The sequence below is a fragment of the Anabrus simplex genome, chromosome 5 (assembly GCF_040414725.1).
Source record: "Anabrus simplex isolate iqAnaSimp1 chromosome 5, ASM4041472v1, whole genome shotgun sequence".
NCBI classification, from domain to species: Eukaryota; Metazoa; Arthropoda; class Insecta; order Orthoptera; family Tettigoniidae; genus Anabrus; species Anabrus simplex.
Window position 1 is genome coordinate 307,667,468 of NC_090269.1, and position 21,731 is coordinate 307,689,198.

A 21,731-nucleotide genomic window follows, 5' to 3' on the forward strand; every position below is an offset into this window, starting at 1 on the left:
GTGACTGCTTCCTAAACGCTAAGTAATTTCACAAAGGAGATTACACCATCACCGTTCAATTTGGGGAGATATTCAACTTTGGTCCTATGACATATTGTCATATTTCAATTCTTTATACTTTCCATAGAGCTGCATTTCTCGATTATAATCAAATCTCTCGAACTCGATTGTAACTGGCATTAGGAAGGGGAGCCTGTCATTGTAATGAAAACTATCCATCTCTATTGTGAATGTCAGTTGGCAAGCGAGCTTGACGTTTTAGTATAAACTTCCGAACTCGATTGTGAATGGCAGTCGGAAATGTGACCTGCCATTACTATCAACATTTTGCAAAAGTGCACCTTACATTGGAAACAACGTATGGGATCCTCCTCGTTTTGTTTCTATATAGTGTTAAGACTCATGCAATTGAATATAGTCTTACTCGCTGCGTGTACAGTAACTTGCGTAGAACTACGTATACAAAATAGAATACCATAGCGAAGCACGGATGTATTTGCTAGTTTGTCTTATCTATCTTTCGAGCATTCAGGAGACCGACAGCCATAAGACATTGCTTGCACAGTTGCTGTCTGGCCATCCATACTTTACATCACAGGTGGTGATGGTGTTTATTAGTTTTAAGAGGAAGTACAACCGGGCAACCATCCTCTGTTAACACTAATCAGAAGGAAGAAAGGGAAGTGGTCCAAAACTTCGAAAAATGAACGCACTGACCAAAAAAAAAAAAAAAAAAAGAAAAGAAAGAAAGACAAGGGCCACAAAGTGGGTAAAATGAGAACTCGCTAGGATTCGCAAACCTAATACCGTCGGGATCGGAAAAGAACCAGAGTTGACCAAGGGAGGTCGCATAGAATAGAGGAAGGTGAGCAGCCTAGCACAAGTAAGTGGACGCAATGCCTGGAATGAGCTAAGTGCTCCGTGGTCGCCAAACTAAGTTCGAAAGTTAAGAGACCCTGCCCTCCTCCCCACACACACATTTTAAGTCACAGCCTATACGCTTGTTAGGTTACACTCCCGTCACTCATTTTGTTACATGATACTATTTCGTTACACACATTTTTGGATGGCCCCCTAGCTCTAAGACATATTGAACCCATAACCTCTGAGCTAGGAAGAACCAGAGTCTTGAACCCGAGGAGTGAACCAGAGTCCGTAAACGAGAAGTTCGGAAAGTTTGAATCAGACCGGCAGACAGCATGAGGAGCTCGACTCACATTTTTCTCTTGGTTATCCTAGACACTTAGAAAGGCAAGGGAGTATTTCGTTTCCCACAAATATACGTGTGGACAGGGTGTAAGAATACAGAATGTTTGGCGGGATTTTATGCCAGTTGTATTTGAGCTGCAGAAAAGTTTGGAAGAAACTGAGGGAAGAGGAGTCACAAGGATTACAAATGCCATCAACTCATCATTAATGAAGAAAACTTTAAGTCTGTAGGAGCTAAAATGAGAAATATCTAGGAAAGGACCCTATGAAGCGCGGCAGACCACGAATCTCTGTGACATCGGTCAAAATATAGTGCCCAGGTAATTATTCAGTTTGGAAGTTGAGGACTATTTAGGAAAAATCTCGTGATTTAGGGATGGTCAAAATTAATAACGGTGCATTTGTGTGAGACTCGTTTTTTTACAATTTCTTTTACGTCGTACCGACACAGAGAGGTCTTATGGCGACGATGGGATAGGAAAGGCCTGGGAATGGGGAGGAAGCGGTCGTGGCCTTAATTAAGGGGGGAGACCTAGCTCAACACGGGACAAAACAGGCCAATATTCATTCGATTGTTAAATATGTTACAAACGTTGTTGAAAAATTCTGCACATATCCCAGTATTGGCATGCTTCCCAGCAATCAGAAGCAAATGCAATAATGTCAAAATTCTAATTATAACATTTTAAATTAAATTTCCCGCCTTTTTAACAATATATCACTGTTTCCCTTTTAAGTTCCAAGTTTATAAGAATTTTCGTACTCTTCCTCAATCACTAACATAGATTGTGATTTAGATATTTTTGTCGAGTTTTTATTCCGAGCAGCTGAAAATACTAAAAATAAATATTTTATATAAAATCTAATATAAATCCCATTGAGCTGAATGAGGTACAGATTGTAGTACAACACTATGGGAGGAAACTCTTGATTTTTGAATTGTTGGGCACTAGAGCTGCTGGAGATTTAATATGGAAACCTTAGCCATCAGCCACCTTAGCTTAACTGCGTTTTCAAGCTCAGCCGCCTTTACTCAGATTTCTTTCAGGCCATCAGCCTCTGTGACATTATATTAGGGCCCGCAGCCACATTAGCTAATTTCTTTTGATCATCAACCACACTGATTTGTGCAAATCAAGGTTAATAAGGATAAGTAGTATAATACAGGGATTTGGGCGCCGCCACCGCCACCGCGCTCCCAGAGGCCACCTCCACCACCACCACAGCCAGAGGCCTCCCAAATGCCTCCTCCACCACCACCACAGCCAGAGGCCTCCCAGAGGTCTCCTCCACCACCCGCGGGAAATTTGAATTTGTAAAGAAAGCCACGTGCTTTTTGACAGCTGTCATCGACAACAACGCATCGCTAACCTCAGTACTGCCATCTTGACGGGCCTAAAACTCAGTAGTGCCAACTTAACCTAACTAGCGCGAGATAAACAAAGCCACGTGCTTTTTGACAGCCACGTGCTTTTTGACAGACAACAACGCATCGCTAACCTCAGTACTGCCATCTTGACGGGCCTAAACCTCAGTAGTACCAACTTAACCTAACTAGCGTGTGGTAAACAAAGCCACGTGCTTTTTGACAGCCACGTGCTTTTTTGACAGCTGTCATCCGACATCTTTAAACTACAGAGCACTGTGCTGCCCTCTTTATCGTAGTAGATGAAAAATTCATCACCTGTCATCGGCAGTGCTGCCATCTTGGCGGGCCTAAACCTTAGTGCTACCAACTTACACTCACTAGCGTGAGATAAACAAATCCACGTGCAGCTGTCATCCGCCATCTTTAATACATAGAGCACAGTGCTGCCCTTCTTAGGTACTTACCTTTGAAATGTGGTACGTCACAGCTGTCATCCGCCATCCTGCATCCGAAACCTCAGTGCTGCACTCTTTAGCTAGATACCTTTGAAATGTAGTGGTGGCAAATTCTTTATGCTCTTGTTTGGAAACAAAGCCACGTGCTTTTTTGACAGCTGTCATCCGCCATCTTTAATCCAGAGAGCACCGTGCTGCCCTCTTTAGCTACTTACCTTTGAAATGTGGTACGTCACAGCAGTCATCCGCCATCTTGCATCCGAAACCTCAGTGCTGCACTCTTTAGCTAGATACCTTTGAAATGTAGTAGCGGCAATATGAAAAATTCTTTATGCTCCTGTTTGGAAACAAACCTATGCGCTTTTTTGTCAGCTATCATCCGCCATCTTTAATTTAGAGAGCACCGTGCTGCCCTCTATGTGGTGGTGGTAAATTCTACACGCTCTTGTTTGGAAACAAACCCATGTGCTTTTCTGACAGCTGTCAACCGCCAGAGAGCACCGTGCTGCCCTCTTTATGCCGGTGGCAAATTCTACGTGCTTTTTGACAGCTGTCATCCGCCATATTTAATCAAGAGAGCACCGTGCTGCTATCTTTAGCTAGATACCTTTGAAATGTGGTGGCGGCAAATTCCACGTGCTCTTGTTTAGTAAACAAAGCCACGTGCTTTTTTGACAGCTATCATCCGCCATCTTTAATCAATAGGGCACTGTGCTCTTATCATGCGGGTAATTTCGTCAGCTGTCATCCACCATCTTTAATCTACAGAGCGCCGTGCTGCTCTCTGTAGTAGCGGGCAATTTGAAAAGTTCTGTTACTTGTCATCCGTCATCTTTAATCAACAAAGCTTCGTACTGCTATCTTTAGCTACATACATTTAACATGTGGTAGCGGATAATTTGAAAATAAAAACCTTCCGTTAGCTATCATCCGCCATCTTTATTCAACAGAGCATCGTGCTACTATCTCTAGCTACATACATTTAACATGTGGTGACGGCAATTTGAAATTCTATCTAGATGCCATCTTTAATCAACAGAGCACCGTGCTGCTATCCCTTTGAATTGTGGTGACGGATAATTTGAAATTCCGTTAGCTATCATCATTAAACATTAGTGCATTCGCTAACCTAACCTCTCATCTACTATCTTGAAGGAGATTATACGACACCTCCTCTACCTCCTGCTCTTCCTCCTCCTCCTCCTCCCCTACCACCTCCGCCTCCTCCTCCTCCTCTGTCAAGGCATAACTTTATCGAACACGCATCGCGAAGGCAAGAGTGTGCAGCGATATGCATGTTTAGACTTGCGGATTACGAAAGAAACATAACAAGACTTGAATCGAACACTGCACTCGATGTCGTTAACTTCAGCATGTGATTAAAACATTGTCTGGTGTGTTCAGAACACTACATAAGTAGAATCGAACGCTGTACAACATGTTAGGGGATATCTTTGTTCTAAGAAGATCAGATTGAAAAGACTAGAATCGAACACTGCACTCGATGTCGTTAACCTTAACATGTGATCAGAACATTGATTGATGTGTTCAGATCACTAAACAAGTAGAACCGAACACTGTACAACATGTCAGGGGATACCTTTGTTCTAAGAAAATTAGATTGCAAAATAACAAGACTAGAATCGAACACTACACTCGATGTCGTTAACCTTAACATGTGATCAGAACATTGATCGATGTGTTCAGATCACTAAACAAGTAGAACCGAACACTGTACAACATGTCAGGGGATACCTTTGTTCTAAGAAAATTAGATTGAAACATAACAAGACTAGAACCGAACACTGTACAGCATGTTAGGGGATACCTTTGTTCTAAGAAAATCAGATTGAAACATAACAAGACTAGAATTGAACACTGCACTCGATACAACATGTGATCAGAACATTGATTGATGTGTTCAGATCACTAAACAAGTAGAACCGAACACTGTACAACATGTTAGGGGATACCTTTGTTCTAAGAAGATCAGATTGAAACATAACAAGACTAGAATCGAACACTGCACTCGATGTCGTTAACCTTAACATGTGATCAGATACAACATGTTAGGGGATACCTTTGTTCTAAGAAAATTAGATTGAAACATAGCAAGACCAGAATCGAACACTGTAAGAACATTGTTTGATGTGTTCAGAGCAAAAGTACAACTTCAATGATTTACCTAGTGTAAAAATCAAAAACACACACTGTGCACATATCGCATTGCTATCTCGCCTATCACTTACCTAGTATGAAAATCAAAACACACTGTGCACATTTCGCATAGCTAACTCGGCAACACTTCAAATGATTTGCTTAGTACGAAAATAAAAAATCTATACCGCGTAGCTAACTCGTTCATCACACTGCTAAGACGCTTAGTAATTGCAAATACACTGATATATGTCATACGAAAATCAAGAAAGCACACTACGTAGCCAACTCGCTCGGGTCACTCGCTTAGTAATTGCAACACGACTAGAACTCTGATACACGTTACTCTTTTTTTCTCGAAACACACACACACGGATAAGAATGTTCCGAGATACTACATACATTTAAAAAAAATAGGGGGATGAAAGTTCATAAATTATATGTATACATGTTGTCTCCTCCAAGTTGTAAGACGAAATAGACGCAGTACTGCGAGTTTCCGCTCTAGCTGGCGAACGGAAGTAGCATGATATCTCAGCAAAAAAAAAAATACGCGTGAGCTTGCATACACGCAAGTCAGACACAATGATGGATACCGCGATTCAAATCCTGGCAACTTATGCCGTCAGGAAGGGCATCCGTCTAGATCATGTTATGACGATCGCGCAGGTCCCTCGCCTAGCATTTGCTATTTTATACGGCTTCCGACAGTAGGAGTTGGAACCTGCTATCTCCCGAAGTAGCGGGAATGATTGCCGGTACAAGAGTGTTGAGGGTGATTCATTTGTCGGATGGAGGCGTTAAGCTGTATGCAGGCTTCTTCGGTAGGAGTAGGCTATGTGCCGGCACTGGGATATCTAGTTATAAAACCCGCTACAACAAATTTATCGCGTATACTGCAATTTAAAATCCTAGTCAGGATGGGTAACCGGTCGTAGAACTATGGTGTATGATCTAAGAGGCGGGGTGTGCAAAAAAGCCAGCATTAAGTAAGGGCTGTTGATAGGGGGCGTTAAACCTTGTGCAGACTCCTTCGAAAATGATTTTGAGTACAAGACGTTGATGGTGATTCATCTGTCGGATGGAGGCAATAAGCCTTGTGCAGGCTTCTTCAGTAGGAGTAGGCTATGTGCCGGTACCGGGATATCTAGTTATAAAACCCGCTATAACAAATGTATCGCGTATACTGCGATTTAAAATCCTAGTCAGGAAGGGTAACCGGTCGTAAAACTATGGTGTTTGATCTAAGAGGCGGGGTGTGCAAAAAAGCTAGCATTAAGTAAGGGCTGTTGATGGGGACGTTAAACCTTATGCAGACTCCTTCGAAAATGATTGTGAGTACAAGAGTGTTGAGGGTGATTCATTTGTCGGATGGAGGCGTTAAGCTGTGTGCAGGCTTCTTCGGTAGGAGTAGGCTATGTGCCGGCACCGGGTTTTACCCTCTCCCTACTATTGTATATTACATTCTTAGGCAGTTTCGAGGGCGTGCAAAAAGCCAGCATTAAGTAAGGGCTGTTGATAGAGGGGTGTTAAACCTTGTAAAGGCTCCTTCAACAGGAGTAGCCTACATGCCGGCGCCGTGCAGGCTCTTTCGATAGGAGTGGGCTATATGCTGGCAATGTGCTTTAACCTCTCCGTACAATCATGATATTTTATGTTAGGAGCTTACACGGGCTGAATGCTACTCAGCTAAGAAGACATTCCGTGAGTTACAAGTAGCTTATCACCACGCAGTGTCTTCGTTCAAGGTTACTACAGACGGAAGATGCGTGTACAATTTCAGCCAACACATGCATTCCGCACTTCGCTCTGAATGACTGCGCCGATACAACTTCAAAGACTGTGGAACAAAAAAAATGTAACCTATAGCCTACAGTTTGGTTTAGTGTGCATGCCCCTCACCCGGCAGTCTCGGGTTCGATTCTCTTGGGAATAAAAATATGTTTTACAGATTTGAAATCGCAAGAATTTGTTTTAAGACTAGTTGCCCTTCCTGACGCAAAACTGGCAGTATCTAGCCTCTTACATCATACACTATTGTTTTCGATCGGTTACCCTTCCTGACGTCAAAGAACTCGGATTAAGAATCTGTTTTACAACTAGATGCTCTTTTTAACACGAGAATCGGGGTTTTACAGCTAGATGCTCTTCTTAGATTTTAAATCGCTGTATCACGAACTATTGTTTTACAGCCGGATGCCCTTCCTGACGCAAAACTATGATTTTTAAATCGCAAGAATTTGTTTTAAGACTAGTTACCCTTCCTGACACAAAACTAGCAGTATCCAGCCTCTTACATCATATACTATTGTTTTCGACCGGTTGCCCTTCCTGACGTCAAAGAACTAGGATTAAGAATCTGTTTTGTTTTAAGACTAGTTGCCCTTTCTGACGCAAAACTGGCAGTATCTAGCCTCTTACATCATACACTATTGTTTTCGACCGGTTACCCTTCCTGACGTCAAAGAACTCGGATTAAGAATCTGTTTTACAACTACTTGCACTTTCTAACACGAGGATCGGGGATTTACAGCTAGATGCACTTCTTAGATTTTAAATCGCTGTATCACGAACTATTGTTTTACAGCCGGATGCCCTTCCTGACGCAAAACTAAGATTTTTAAATCGCAAGAATTTGTTTTAAGACTAGTTGCCCTTCCTGACGCAAAACTGGCAGTATCTAGCCTCTTACATCATACACTATTGTTTTCGACCGGTTGCCCTTCCTGACGTCAAAGAACTCGGATTAAGAATCTGTTTTACAACTACTTGCACTTTCTAACAGGAGAATCGGGGATTTAGAGCTAGATGCACTTCTTAGATTTTAAATCGCTGTATCACGAACTATTGTTTTACAGCCGGATGCCCTTCCTGACGCAAAACTAAGATTTTAAATCGCAAGAATTTGTTTTAAGACTAGTTACCCTTCCTGACGCAAAACTGGCAGTATCTAGCCTCTTACATCATACACTATTGTTTTCGACCGGTTACCCTCCCTGACGTCAAAGAACTAGGATTAAGAATCTGTTTTACAACTACTTGCACTTTCTAACACGAGAATCGGGGATTTACAGCTAGATGCACTTCTTAGATTTTAAATCTCTGTATCACGAACTATTGTTTTACAGCCAGATGCCCTTCCTGACGCAAAACTAAGATTTTTAAATCGCAAGAATTTGTTTTAAGACTAGTTGCCCTTCCTGACGCAAAACTGGCAGTATCTAGCCTCTTACATCATACACTATTGTTTTCGACCAGTTGCCCTTCCTGACGTCAAAGAACTCGGATTAAGAATCTGTTTTACAACTAGATGCTCTTTTTAACACGAGAATCGGGGTTTTACAGCTAGATGCTCTTCTTAGATTTTAAATCGCTGTATCACGAACTATTGTTTTACAGCCGGATGCCCTTCCTGACGCAAAACTAAGATTTTAAATCGCAAGAATTTGTTTTATGACTAGTTACCCTTCCTGACACAAAACTAGCAGTATCTAGCCTTTTACATCATATACTATTATTTTCGACCGGTTGCCCTTCGTGACGTCAAAGAACTAGGATTAAAAATCTGTTTTGTTTTAAGACTAGTTGCCCTTCCTGACGAAAACTGGCAGTATCTAGCCTCTTACATCATACACTATTGTTTTCGACCAGTTGCCCTTCCTGACGTCAAGGAACTCGGATTAAGAATCTGTTTTACAACTAGATGCTCTTTTTAACACGAGATTCGGGGTTTTACAGCTAGATGCACTTCTTAGATTTTAAATCGCTCTATCACGAACTATTTTTTTACAGCCGGATGCCCTTCCTGACGCAAAACTAAGATTTTTAAATCGCAAGAATTTGTTTTAAGACTAGTTGCCCTTCCTGACGCAAAACTGGCAGTATCTAGCATCTTACTTCATACACTATTGTTTTCGACCGGTTGCCCTTCCTGACGTCAAAGAACTAGGATTAAGAATCTGTTTTGTTTTAAGACTAGTTGCCCTTCCTGACGCAAAACTGGCAGTATCTAGCCTCGTACATCATACACTATTGTTTTCGACCGGTTGCCCTTCATGACGTCAAAGAACTCGGATTAAGAATCTGTTTAACAACTACTTGCACTTTCTAACACGAGAATTGGGGATTTACAGCTAGATGCACTTCTTAGATTTTAAATCGCTGTATCACGAACTATTGTTTTACAGCCGGATGCCCTTCTTGACGCAAAACTAAGATTTTAAATCGCAAGAATTTGTTTTAAGACTAGTTACCCTTCCTGACGCAAAACTGGCAGTATCTAGCCTCTTAAATCATACACTATTGTTTTCGACCGGTTACCCTTCCTGACTTCAAAGAACTCGGATTAAGAATCTGTTTTACAACTAGATGCTCTTTTTAACACGAGATTCGGGGTTTTACAGCTAGATGCACTTCTTAGATTTTAAATCGCTGTATCACGAACTATTGTTTTACAGCCGGATGCCCTTCCTGACCCAAAACTAAGATTTTTAAATCGCAAGAATTTGTTTCAAGACTAGTTTCCCTTCCTGACGCAAATCTGGCAGTATCTAGCCTCTTAAATCATACACTATTGTTTTCGACCGGTTACCCTTCCTGACGACAAGGAATTCGGATTAAGAATCTGTTTTACAACTTGATGCTCTTTTTAACACGAGAATCGGGGTTTTACAGCTAGATGCACTTCTTAGATTTTGAATCGCTGTATCACGAACTATTGTTTTACAGCCGGATGCCCTTCCTGGCGCAAAACTAAGATTTTTAAATCGCAAGAATTTGTTATAAGACTAGTTGCCCTTCCTGACGCAAAACTGGCAGTATCTAGCCTCTTACATCATACACTATTGTTTTCGACCGGTTGCCCTTCCTGACGTCAAAGAACTAGGATTAAGAATCTGTTTTACAACTAGATGCTCTTTTTAGCACGAGAATCGGGGTTTTACAGATAGATGCACTTCTTAGATTTTAAATCGCTGTATCAAGAACTATTGTTTTACAGCCGGATGCACTTCCTGACGCAAAACTAAGATTTTAAATCACAAGAATTTGTTTTAAGACTAGTTGCCCTTCCTGACGCAAAACTGGCAGTATCTAGCCTCTTACATCATACACTATTGTTTTCGGCCGGTTGCCCTTCCTGACGTCAAAGAACTCGGATTAAGAATCTGTTTTACAACTAGATGCTCTTTTTAACATGAGAATCGGGGATCTACAGCTAGATGCTCACCAGATGCCCTTCCTGACGGCATAAGTTGCCAGGATTTGAATCGCGGTATTCATCATTGTGTCTGACTTGCATGTATGCAAGCTCACGCGTATTTTTTTTTTTTGCTGAGATATCATGCTACTTCCGTTCGCCAGCTAGAGCGGAAACTCGCAGTACTGCGTCTATTTCGTCTTACAACTTGGAGGAGACAACATGTGTACATATAATTTATGAACTTTCATCCCCCTATTTTTTTAAATGTATGTAGTATCTCGGAACATTCTTATCCGTGTGTGTGTGTTTCGAGAAAAAAAAGAGTAACGGGTATCAGTGTGTTAGTCGTGTTGCAATTACTAAGCGAGTGACCCGAGCGAGTTGGCTACGTAGTGTGCTTTCTTGATTTTCGTATGACATATATCAGTGTATTTGCAATTACTAAGCGTCTTAGCAGTGTGATGAACGAGTTAGCTACGCGGTATAGATTTTTTATTTTCGTACTAAGCAAATCATTTGAAGTGTTGCCGAGTTAGCTATGCGATATGTGCACAGTGTATTTTTGATTTTCATACTAGGTAAGTGATAGGCGAGATAGCTATGCGATATGTGCACAGTGTGTGTTTTTGATTTTTACACTAGGTAAATCATTGAAGTTGTACTTTTGCTCTGAACACATCAAACAATGTTCTTACAGTGTTCGATTCTGGTCTTGCTATGTTTCAATCTAATTTTCTTAGAACAAAGGTATCCCCTAACATGTTGTATCTGATCACATGTTAAGGTTAACGACATCGAGTGCAGTGTTCGATTCTAGTCTTGTTATGTTTCAATCTGATCTTCTTAGAACAAAGGTATCCCTTAACATGTTGTACAGTGTTCGGTTCTACTTGTTTAGTGATCTGAACACATCAATCAATGTTCTGATCACATGTTGTATCGAGTGCAGTGTTCAATTCTAGTCTTGTTATGTTTCAGTCTGATCTTCTTAGAACAAAGGTATCCCCTAACATGTTGTACAGTGTTCGGTTCTAATCTTGTTATGTTTCAATCTAATTTTCTTAGAACAAAGGTATCCCCTGGCATGTTGTACAGTGTTCGGTTCTACTTGTTTAGTGATCTGAACACATCGATCAATGTTCTGATCACATGTTAAGGTTAACGACATCGAGTGTAGTGTTCGATTCTAGTCTTTTTATGTTTCAATCTGATCTTCTTAGAACATAGGTATCCCCTAACATGTTGTACAGCGTTCGATTCTACTTATGTAGTGTTCTGAACACACCAGACAATGTTTTAATCACATTTTGAAGTTAACGTCATCGAGTGCAGTGTTCGATTCAAGTCTTGTTATGTTTCTTTCGTAATCCGCAAGTCTAAACATGCATATCGCTGCACACTCTTGCCTTCGCGATGCGTGTTCGATAAAGTTATGCCTTGACAGAGGAGGAGGAGGAGGCGGAGGTGGTAGGGGAGGAGGAGGAGGAGGAAGAGCAGGAGGTAGAGGAGGTGTCGTATAATCTCCTTCAAGATAGTAGATGAGAGGTTAGGTTAGCGAATGCACTAATGTTTAATGATGATAGCTAACGGAATTTCAAATTATCCGTCACCACAATTCAAAGGGATAGCAGCACGGTGCTCTGTTGATTAAAGATGGCATCTAGATAGAATTTCAAATTGCCGTCACCACATGTTAAATGTATGTAGCTAGAGATAGTAGCACGATGCTCTGTTGAATAAAGATGGCGGATGATAGCTAACGGAAGGTTTTTATTTTCAAATTATCCGCCACCACATGTTAAATGTATGTAGCTAAAGATAGCAGTACGAAGCTTTGTTGATTAAAGATGACGGATGACAAGTAACAGAACTTTTCAAATTGCCCGCTACTACAGAGAGCAGCACGGCGCTCTGTAGATTAAAGATGGTGGATGACAGCTGACGAAATTACCCGCATTATAGCAGTACAGTGCTCTATTGATTAAAGATGGCGGATGATAGCTGTCAAAAAAGCACGTGGCTTTGTTTACTAAACAAGAGCACGTGGAATTTGCCGCCACCACATTTCAAAGGTATCTAGCTAAAGATAGCAGCACGGTGCTCTCTTGATTAAAGATGGCGGATGACAGCTGTCAAGAAGCACGTGGCTTTGTTTCCAAACAAGAGCATAAAGAATTTGCCACCACTACATTTCGAAGGTATCTAGCTAAAGAGTGCAGCACTGAGGTTTCGGATGCAAGATGGCGGATGACAGCTGTGACGTACCACATTTCAAAGGTAAGTAGCTAAAGAGGGCAGCACTGTGCTCTATGGATTAAAGATGGCGGATGACAGCTGCACGTGGATTTGTTTATCTCACGCTAGTTTGTTTAAGTTGGTAGCACTAAGGTTTAGGCCCGCCAAGATGGCAGCACTGCCGATGACAGGTGACGAATTTTACATCTACTACGATAAAGAGGGCAGCACAGTGCTCTGTAGTTTAAAGATGTCGGATGACAGCTGTCAAAAAAGCACGTGGCTGTCAAAAAGCACGTGGCTTTGTTTACCACACGCTAGTTAGGTTAAGTTGGTACTACTGAGGTTTAGGCCCGTCAAGATGGCAGTACTGAGGTTAGCGATGCGTTGTTGTCTGTCAAAAAGCACGTGGCTTTGTTTATCTCGCGCTAGTTAGGTTAAGTTGGCACTACTGAGGTTTAGGCCCGTCAAGATGGCAGTACTGAGGTTAGCGATGCGTTGTTGTCGATGACAGCTGTCAAAAAGCACGTGGCTTTGTTTACAAATTCTAATTTCCCGCGGGTGGTGGAGGAGACCTCTGGGAGGCCTCTGGCTGTGGTGGTGGTGGAGGTGGCATCTGGGAGGCCTCTGGCTGTGGTGGTGGTGGAGGTGGCCTCTGGGAGCCCGGTGGCGGTGGCGGCGCCCGAATCCCTGTATTATACTACTAGGATAGATATCAATCCATAACCTCGTCGGTGGGTTATGCCGACACAATTAAGGATCCATGACGTAAACATCCTTCGTGGTCTACAGTACATTGATTGGGTGACCTTAATTATATTTAGAATACAGAACTCGTGTCACGTGTAGTGGATCATCATGAGTCATTATGGCATCACAAGTGGACTTAACATGGAAGTCGGTGGTAGGTATTTTCAGGTCTGGTGTGCCTGAGTGTATTAATGAATAGATTAAGTTGTTAGTTAATTGTATTGTAGGAGTTTAACGCTACCAGTTTCCGTCTTTATTTATCTACCCCGCCAACGCGTAACGATAGTAAGGCCCAGACTACAGCCCAATAATTCCAAGGATATTTCACTAGCACTCACACTCTGGCTCGCACCCTCAATACGGAGAACTCTACATACAATAACATCCCTGGTATCATTGTGGCCTATATATCTTCTCACATGGTACCTGAAAACATGCACATGCACAACCCACGATTTAAAAGTAATTGCCTTCTTAGCTACACAAATAATCTTACTTCAGCTCTAAGGTAGGTCAGTGTCATTCTACCAATACAGATGACTTTGTTAATTACAAGTCATTATTTTGGACTTAAAAGAAAATACTCCAAACTATCGTGATGACTACAATAACACAAAAGTGCCTAATTAAATACCCTTACGGAATTACAAGAAAATGATTTGTATGCAAATAAACCTGTAGTCTCACTCCAAGCTGTTAAAACAGAGACTGATCAGTATTTACCATTACAACTATATACAGCTATTTAAAACATTGGTGAAGCGGCTTTCTGTGCATAACCTAATAATGTTAGAACCAAGCTTTACTCCATTTCTGAGAGTGACCGACCTCCTGCCGACCCGCTGGATAGCTTTAACAGCAAATGGTGACTCTGGATGACCCTGCCTGAAGCGATGAATCTGTATTGGTGTTAGCGACCAACTACTGTTGGTTTCTTTCTTCGTTTGTTGTGTTTATGTCTGTTGTTAAAAGGGAATTAGCATCGTACGCTAATTTGAAGGTCGTGGAGTTCATTCCTCATCCAGTGGTACCTAGGCCAGGTCTCAGAGTTTCAATTCAGTATTATTCTGGAGGTAGTAGAATCTGGTTCCATTTCGAGTGTTGTGTTTTATATTTGTGTTCCCTGTATGTGCGGGATTCTTGTTAGTTACGACTGTGAATACTTACGCTACTTTCTCATATCACTAGATTACAGGGGACTATGCCTTAAGCCTAGAAAGTTTGATATGACTTACGCGATAATCTTCCTTTTCGTGTTATAGTGACACAACGTGTTCCAGTGAATACTTTTAAAGTAATGAAGGATCTAGACCCAACCGTTATTTTGAATACATTTGCTCATTTGTACAGTGTTTTATACCCGGGAATTTTGATCCCCTATTTCAGATCTTAGTAAATAAACATGTTTTTACCTACTACTTCGAATAGCTCTCATTCATATTTATGTCTTCATATCCCTGTTATCAATATTTAAGTATTATATCGTTAATTTTGGGTGCCCCATTCCGGACGATCCACACCCTAAACAGCTGAGCTTAGCCAGGTGCACTTTAGGACAAGTGGTAGGGCACAATACATGTATGTTTAAATCTTGTTTCAGTTCCGATGCGATGGTTGGTGTACTGAACTTCGGATATCGTTAGATTTTTCTTTGTAGCTCAGCCATCAGCGTCACTTAATTTTCTTGGCCGTCGAGGGTTTGGGGCAAATTTTTGTAACACATTTTGTAATTATATTCTTTTACCGAACCTGTCAATGACATCAGGGATTGTTATTACATATGTATCCACTATCCTAGAAATGTCTCTAATATTTTGCATTTGCAATCTACTAATTCTCTTTCTTTTTCTTTCTTTTTCTTTCTTTCTTTCTTTCTTTCTTTCTTTCTTTCTTTCTTTTTTTCTTCCAAAGTCGTTTCTTTTGTCTTCCGACCCATTTTAGAGGGATGTTCTTTATAACGCGCTAACAGCGCAGAAAGTGAAACATCAGACATGTACAAGAAGACGTTGACAAAACCCGTCCTGAAGGGAGTAAAGTATGGAGAAGCTTGTATACAATGTTACTGTTCGAATACTTATTTCTCCTGTATAATGGTGCAGATATGAATTTGAATTTATTGTTGCGTGGCCAGAATCATATTCCTGTTTATTTATCCGTAAAAATCCATCTGTACACGTAATGTTTATATTATTTAGTGGCAAAAATTATGGATACAAATCGTTAATGTAATGTTATGGTATACTCGAATCTATTTTAGCAACTTTGTTTTGTGTGGCAGTCTGCACATATAGTAAGGCGGTTATACAGTAGTAATGAATAGTCTTATTATTCAAACTGACACATTTTGTGACGTTCACTCACGTGACTATATGGCATCTGCCTTGTAAAAAAACCATATTTTATTCATTTCGTTGCGGTCTTGTCATTCGGACATATACGGAGTAAGGTCTCTGTTGTCCTTTACCAAATACTCAATGGTTTGTAGATTCCACGTACAGTTGCTTGTTTCTTAATAATCATTACGTACTAATGATACCCACCTAAACGAACCACATTATTATTTTAGGGCATGTGGGCCTATTTTGATAAAATATACTTAATGCCGTACTTCAATGATTCACCCCAGTTCATAACTCTCTTAAAACGGTCTCTTTCGTTAAAGTTTTACATCATTATATTTTGATTATAGTTCCAACACTGTGTCCCAAAGGAATAACTTTCATGGACGATTGCAATCACTGCTGGTGTTATCCAGAGTCAGGTCTTGTAGGATGCACGCTAATTGGATGTGGTCCAGGTAAGCCCTACCCTATTATTATTATTATTATTATTATTATTATTATTATTATTATTATTGTTATTATTACTTGGGATGTGTTGCACATAGCTCTAAACATACAACTATGCACAAAACTCGGAGATCCTTATGTTGAGCTATGACGCTTATTTTCACAGGGTATTTACATTGGAAAATCCTGAATAAATGATTAAGAATTCAACATTCTACGACCTAATGCTTTATGATAGTAAGTATAGCCATTTTTGGAATCTATAACATGCTATGCATGCCGAGGTATTGCATCAAATATTATTGAAAAGCAGTCCTGAGATATAACCAATCATAACTCTGCACCCGTAGTTAGAACAATATCCATGAGCTACTAATCGGGTGGCCTTGCCGTCCAGGGCAGTAGTGCTAGGTTATTTTCGTGGAAGAAAGTGCTGAAATATGGCCCCGGGGATGCTTTCAAGATATGGAAACATGATCACCCCAAAATGGTATTAAGGTAAGTAGTCCTCTATACCGTGGTATTAACCCACATTATACATGATCTAGCGTTTGTACCCGATAGTACCCCAGGCCAGAACGCCGTGTGTTAGTGTAGGATGTCTGATGTGAATGCACACTTTGAGAAGATTGCTAAGGGTAGGAGCATATTGTTCTTAATTTGATGACGGCAACACCAATTGTGAAGTCCGAAGCATCAACCACTAGGACAAGAGGTAACTGTGATGATGGAGGACCTAAATGTGATGTTTCGGCTAGAATAATTTTTAAATATTGAAAGCTTCGTGAAGGTCTTCGGTCCAGTCTCTTCCCCATATACCGTTTTTCCCCATTAATTCATTGAGATAGAGCAGTTTGTTTGTTTGTGGAATAAGTGCCCTGCAATAAAATTTTATGAGTCCAAGAAAAAGGCGCAGGTCTTTCATTGTTGAAAGCAACGGATTGTGAATGATTGTTTTGAACTTTCTCTGGAAGTGGTCGTATACTGTCCTTTTCAACAAGGTAACCTAAAAATGGCACTTCAGTCACTCCAAACTGGCATTTGCTGATGTTGATATAAATGTTACAATCGTTAAGTCGTTATAATATCATCCGAGCTCTTCTTCATTTTTTGATGCCATCAGGGTATCATCAATGTAACAGTAGACAAAGTCAAATTCCATAAGAACCGAATCCTTATATCGTTGAAAGGTCTGGGCTGCGTTTATAAGACCAAATGGAAGACGAAAGAACCCGTATAGTCGGAGTGATTTGATAACGGCTGTTTCAGGAACGTCGTCTGGATGGATCGGGATATGTTGGTAGGCTCTAATCAAGTCTATTTTGGAGAATGTTTGTTTGCTGTGTAACTGCGTGTTGAAGTCTTGAAGATTAGGAATAGGATATCTGTCTAGTTTCATGATATTGTTAAGAGAACGATAGTCTTCACATGGTCTCCATGAACCATCTTTCTTTGGTACTAAATGGAGGGGGGCTTGACCAACAGCTTTGCGAAATTTGGCAGATTACCATGTCGACCATCTGTTTGAACTCAATTTTAGCAGCATTATGTTTGTCGAGAGGTGTTCTGCTCGCTTTTGATACAAATGGATGACCTTCCGTAACAATCATGTGATAAACTGTAGAAGGTGAGTTAAAAGTAATGTTTTCAAGTAGTAAATGAGGAAATTCTTTGCAATTTTTGCTCGTAAGGCATAACATGTACAGATTCTACTTTGTGTTGCAATTCAATTGGAAGGTTGAAATGATGGGCAAAGTCTACAACAATGATAGGTGACTGAAAATGTTAATAACAAAATTCCGTGTAAATTTACAGTGAAGTTCCAGATCAAGCTGTAGGAGGCGTTCACCATAAATTCTACTGTGTGAACCGTTCGCTGCGTGTATAGTTTCCGCTGTGATGCGTTTCTGCGAATTTCGTTCAAAGGAGGAATTACCGATATATCGGTGCCTGAGTCGATTAAAAATTTGTATCCGCTTGTTCTGTCCTTAAAAAATAAGCGGTGAGAAATAAGGCTCCCATCACGCACTGCCTCCAGTGTGGGATGTTCTAGTTTAACACACCGCTAGGGCTTAGAGTGGTTGACGGATGTAATGAACATGGGCTGGTACGTTTCTTCGCTCTTTGACGATACATGGAATGATAGCAGCAAAGGGGTCCACTAGGACTGAAATTCTGTTTCCTTTTCGAACGCGATCTGTCTCGTGAAAACTGGGAGCTTGTTCGTGAGGACGAACGTGGTATTGAATGTAAACTTTGTTGCTGTATCACTTCAGCTACCTGTGTCATTTATAGAATCTGATGCCGGCTTTTTGGGGACTTGTGAGGATGGACATTCAGTGCTGTGTATATAACTATTTGACCATGTGGATGAAGAACTTAATGATCCTCTCTGCCATGATAGCTAACGTGTCGATATCATCCTTGCGTGTAGCTAAAATTGAGCGCACCGTCAATGAAAGCCTCAATATAAATATAGTTTTAATGTAATTGTCTTCTTCCACCAGTGTACCTGCTAGTGTATGCATTTCACTCAACAGCTGTGATGGTTTTTTAACTCCTAGTTCTGATTTGGTCAAGAGTTTGGTAACTGGTTTTAAGGCCAGCAAAAGGGTTTGATGTTAGAGGTCACATCAAGAAATCTGATATCAGTTCTGCAACATCAGTATCTAAAGGTGCAGTAAGATGGTTGAATTTAGTTGTTACATTAATATTCATATAGCATTGAGCTGGGTTTCAATCTGGAGGAACCGTGTCGTAATGTGTCTTTTCCATAACGGAGGTATCTTCTGAGATACTCGTGCTAGTTCTGCTCCATTGATCTTTGTCGCGACCAGTACCGGAATGTTATTTGTAACTTCATCTCCACCTTCTGTCATTGTTTTCACGTGTGTTCTGTGTCGGGGTCACCAATATATTATGATGCCTTAGCTGTTGAATATATAATTAAATAGACAGTAACTTAATTAATACTTTTTAAACTTTTTTGTATATAGTCGAAGGGAATGTAGACCAAGACTGATAATAGTGAACAACAATCTCTCTCCGACTACAAAGAACATACAACAATTTTCTAGAAGTACCGGTACTCGTACATCACTTGTTACTCTCTGGTGTCTGTTGTCACATTTATTTCCAAAGATGTTACACCTTAATATGGTGATCGCAACGCAGTTAAGTGCTATCAACTTAGTGAGATTGCAGGAGATTGCATTGCTGGGCTGCGTTCGCAAAATACGACTCCGAGTAGAGTTGGAGTAGAGTAGAGTATCGCGGAGTAACTACTGTCGGATTTTTTATTATGGACACTCGAGTTTAGCCTTTAATTACAAACGAACCAATAGGCCTATTGCAATGCGAGTTATACCAATATTTTCCTTGTTTAATCCTACATTAGCTTATATAAGGCACATTGTTTTCGACGTTCATTAAGTATTTTTTATTTGTGGTTGTAATAAATATTGCCCGGGTTTTTGGCTTCTTCTCTAGGAAGCGCTCACTTAGGAATATATACAAGGAAAACTACTTGTCTGATGGTAATGAAATTTTTATATGTTATAACCACATGTATTTGTAGTGTAATACTCAAGTTAAATGTTTTTTCAACCACCCCGAAAAACGTTCTTATCATTTTTCGAAAGCAACTCTTTCTCAGCTCAGAATGAACGTACAACAGCAAACTTGGGCTTGTTTTGAAGCACTCAGTCATGGTTATCAGAAACTACAACAAGTGTAACCGTACAGTTTGGTACCGAATTTATGAAGAGTAATATTGAAAGGAGGTTTTGTGTATGCCGGACCGTGCGATTAACAGCAGGCCGGGTGGTGAAAACGGGCGCAGTGTTGCCGCGTTCAGCAGTAATCATGCACGCAACGAACACAGTACACTCGCCTCGGGCAGTTGTGCAATGGAATGCCCATGACCTTGGTTTATCAGCAAGCTACTTTCAGTTGTCCTATGTTCTGCATGTTGGCCACGTCACTTCAAGATGCCTCCGAGACCGCCGTTATCAGAGGGTGAACTTGCAATGATTTTGGGTGTTATTTGTTTCTTTCAATGTGAGGGGGAAAAACTAGAGGACAAGAGGTTCCCTGTCTACAAGAAGGTGGCAGAGTGTCTTGGATTATCGCTGTCGTCAGTGAAGGGAGTAGGAGCCGCTTCAAAGGAGAATGATGGAAATACGTCATCCAGGTCAAGAAAGAAGCAGTGTGTGAGGCAGGGGCGTCCGAAAATCCATCTCGATGATTTTACTTTGGGCATAATACGAAGAAATATGCACGAGTTTTATATGAATAAGATATTTCCCACAATTAAAAGCCTCCGTATGAAACTGTTAGAAAATATGCCGGATTTTCCTGATATGTCAATTTCTACGCTTTTGAAAGTAGTTCGAAGCTTGGGATTCCGATTCAAAGAACTAAACAGGAAACCAGTGACCCCCCGAACTCTGAAAACAATGCATTAAAAACGCTAAGAAAATTGAAGACAACTACTGGGAAAAAAATGGACTGACTGAAAACGTCCCTTATTTCGAGTCAGTCATAATCAACATGAATGACAGCAGCACCGATTCATCGGGACACAGTGATTTTTCAGACGAAGAAAATTGATAGAATTAAATATTGTAAATAACTTATATGTAAATAATAATGCAAATAACTCTTGTAAAAATTGTAGTGTGATATTTCTAAATTAGGAAGTCAACCACTTTTAAACCTGCCTTTGAAGGTCCAAAGCCCTTATGAGAAAAGGTGATGGGAACTGGAATTTATAAGAGGAAATAAAATAATTAAAGGTTGAAAGTAAACGAAAAGCTGTGTTCGTTGCGCGCATGATTCCTACTGAACGCGGCAACACTGCGCCCATTTTCACCACCCGGCCTGTTGTTAATCGCACGGTCCGGCATACACAAAACCTCCTTTCAATATTACTCTTCATAAATTCGGAACCAAACTGTACGGTTGCAGTTGTTGTAGTTTCTGATAACCATGATTGAGTGCTTCAAAACAAGCCCAAGTTTGCTGTTGTACGTTCATCCTGAGCTGAGAAAGAGTTGCTTTAGAAAAATGATAAGAACTTTTTTCGGGGTGGTTGAAAAAAATTAAAACGTTAGTATTACACTACAAATACATGTGGTTATAACATATAAAAATTTCATTACCACCAGACAAGTAGTTTTCCTTGTATATATTCCTAAGTGAGCGCTTCCTAGAGAAGAAGCCAAGAACCCGGGCAATATTTATTATAACCACAAATAAAAAATATTTAATGAACGTCAAAAACAATGTGTCTTATATACGCTAATGTAGGATTAAACAAGGAAAATATTGGAGTAACTTGCATCGCAATAGGCCTATTGGTTCGTTTGTAATTAAAGGCTAAACTCGAGTGTCCATACTAAAAAATCCGACAGTAGTAAGGTTAACTCTGAGTAACGGTATTTCGTGAACGCTTCGAGTGAATACCAAAGACTTTAAAATTACTTATCTAGACTCACAGAGCGCGCTGATGCTAAGCGGAATATTGAACACTTTCGCGCATCGCCATGTTGCGGGCGCTTCAGCTT